Raw genomic sequence first — 3,053 nt, 5'->3', positions numbered from 1 at the left:
GCCATTTCAGACTACTGTCCATCTCTCTCTCTCTCTCTTCCCCTTCCCTCGCTCTATTTCTCTTTTTCCCCTTTCTCTGTCTCTCTCTCTCTTCTTAAAAGAAATCCAATATTGTTTTTAAATCTGTATTCCAACATCGTATTTCCCCTTTTCTTTCCCTCTCTCTCCTTTTCTCAATCTTTCCTAAGCTAACTAGGCTGGCTTCCCATTGCTTAGTACAGGGAACTGTATTAACGGCGGTCAAACCCAGGTAGTATCTAATACCTAACTTAGCTTAACTCTATACACAAAAATCCCACTCTGAGGCTTTGGTATTGGGGCAACTGCCCAAAAGATGGGTTAAGCTTACACGAATCATCTACATACCGTCATTTTCTTCTGAAAATAGTATGGGCATAGAATAAGGGCGGCATTGGCTCCGGCCTTAGCTGCTTTTTGAGTGAGATCTATTGTAGCTCGAGTAGCTGTAAACAAAACAGACCAAGTCAAATATTAGTAGTATGAGCCGCATTTATTTATTTTCATTGAAGGAAGGAAATTGACGATAAACTGACGATTTAGTTTGTCGGTCCGGGTTCCAGTAAGCACGTCTGTGTAAGTGTGCATCTTTAAGGTGTGTCCACACATAATCCACCGGGCATCGATTGATGTCGACTGAACCGTCCACACAGTATTGATGACACAGATTCACTTCGTCGATCGATCTCGGCCGGTCGACTGTGTTTGCATTTGCACACGCCTTTGCACATCTATTTTCTCCATTAGCTACCTCTTTTTTTTCTGGACTTTTCCAAATCAACTCTAACTTTGGAGCCATGTGGCATATACTTACATTCACAGTAGGTTCCAGCAATGATGGTTTTCTTGGTTTCCTGCCGCAGTGTGCTGATGATTTTCAGCTTCTCCTCTTCCGTCAGGAATGGTTGCTCTCCATTGGTACCGCCGATTGCATAACCTGAAAAAGAAATTTTAAAGATACACATAAACACACCAGCGAAAAAATTCTAGTAACAATATCTAAAACAGGATAGGAGAAAGCCAGCCGTTCAGAGAACGAACATTATCCGTACAGGATAAAAACTGCCCCGAGCGGGAATCGAACCCGCTTCCCAGCACTTACAAGGCCAGACGCGCTACCAACCTAGCTAGGCTGGCATGTAACTGTTACTTGTTTATGACTTCTGATTACTGATAGTTGCCAACTTCTTGTCCATATTCTGGCACATGGCACTTGTACGGATTCAGTATTCTCTGGCCTAGCCCATAGGAAACAGTTAAGACTGGTGAGATACTTAACAACCGAACTAGCCTATACTAAACAAAAAGATGACAGAGGTGGGGTACCTAACCCTATGAAATTCTTTGTGCTATACGCATCAGTTACGTAACTCCAAGACATTATGTAACCTCATCTCCACTTTCCGAATTTTTCACAGTGAAGAACCATATTAGGTATCTTACATAGGTATGTAAATATTTTCCATAAGGTGGTTGATCCGGTCCTTTATTTTGTAACCCACGTATAACATAGTCTACGGTTAAAAACTTCCTACGGGGAAATACCCTAGTTACATGAGTTTAGGTTCGTTTGTTTGTGCGCAAGCGTTTCTGCGCATTTTGACGTGAAATCTAACGTCACAACTCTTTGAACTTTTTCATTAGAACGGCAATTGAAAATTAAATTTTGCGACCTTTTAAAGTTACTTTTTCCGAGTTTTGACCTCAGAATCCTCAGATTTGGATTTTTCACAACTTTTTACGTAGGAATCGACCTTTTTATTAATAATATTTTCCCAATTGCAACTCCTCCATTTCTCTCTCTTCTTATCGTTCCATCTCTTTTTCTCTTATTCCCTTCTCTTGATCTTTTTTTTTCGTTACTTTTTTCCCCCTTTATCATTAAATTTAATCTTTCTCTCTCTTTCTTACTCTTTTTCTCTCTGTCCCTTCTTTTGCTCTAACCTTTCTTACAGTTCTTTTCCTATTAGCATATTTATTTCTCTAGCTCTCCCTTCCTCTCTCTCTCTCTCTCTCTCCCTTCCTAGCTCTCTCTCTCTCTCTCTCTCTCTCTCTCTCTTACAGATTTTCTCTTATCCTTTATGCATTTATCTGGCATCTTTTATTTTCTTTTGTTCGAGTTAAATAATCCGTTCAGCCTAAAGAACAAAGATTTCTGCGGAATACCCAAACATCCATTACAAAGACTGGCTGCTCGCTGGTATTTACAAAGACTTTGCTAATTAAAATGCAAACCTCGTCTAGGATTATCTTGATGATTATTTTTATCCTTTTAATCTTTTATCCTTTCTTCTTATCCTTTTTATTATCTTTTATTCTTACATCCTTTGAATTGTTTCTTACTCTTATCTTATCTTCTTCTTTTTTGACTCTATTTTGCCTACGTTCATTCTTCCTACTTGATTTTATGAGTTTATCCACGTTATTCCAGGTAGTTAGAGGTTGGTAATTATTTGGTCTGGCTTTGGGACCTTGAACAGGGAGTAGACCAGCTTTTAGGCTGACTGGGGGATTTTAAACAGAGAGCATACGAGCCCGAAATTTCCCTTGCTGAAGAAATTGCAAAGGTTGAGTGTGAAGAGCATTCACTCGTAAATTTTTTGAAGCCCAAACCAAATGTCAGCTCAAAGCAATCACTCTAGTTAGGGCTGATTGAGAGGCTGACGAAAAAGGCCGACCCCGTCTGACCACGTGAAAAGGCAAGAAAGAAGAAGAATAATAATGTAAAATGAAAATAAATAATAATAATGAGCATAACTGTTGGAAGACACACAGATGAAAGAGGTATTAAAAAGAAAGAAAATGAACATACGAGCCCGAAATTTCCCTTGCTGAAGAAATTGCAAAGGTTGAGTGTGAAGAGCATTCACTCGTAAATTTTTTGAAGCCCAAACCCAATGTCAGCTCAAAGCAATCACCCAAGGGCTGATTGAGAGGCTGCCAAAAAAGGCCGACCCCGTCTGAACACGGGAAAAGGCGAGAAAGAAGAAGAAGAATGTAAAATGAAAATAAATAATAATAATGAGCATCACTGT

General features: G+C 39.4%; 1 long non-coding RNA gene across 1 annotated transcript; it reads right to left on the bottom strand.

Moving 5' to 3' along the window:
• Positions 1-365: 365 nt before the first annotated feature.
• On the bottom strand, positions 366-968 carry LOC113467435. The gene is made up of 2 exons (XR_003391512.1): positions 833-968; positions 366-464 (listed from the first exon to the last, which is right to left on the bottom strand). It is a non-coding gene; the product is annotated as an uncharacterized LOC113467435 (long non-coding RNA).
• Positions 969-3,053: the final 2,085 nt, after the last annotated feature.

This window comes from Diaphorina citri, unplaced genomic scaffold, assembly GCF_000475195.1.
Source record: "Diaphorina citri unplaced genomic scaffold, Diaci psyllid genome assembly version 1.1 scaffold475, whole genome shotgun sequence".
Classification (NCBI taxonomy): domain Eukaryota; kingdom Metazoa; phylum Arthropoda; class Insecta; order Hemiptera; family Psyllidae; genus Diaphorina; species Diaphorina citri.
This window is presented reverse-complemented; position numbering and strand designations above follow the sequence as displayed.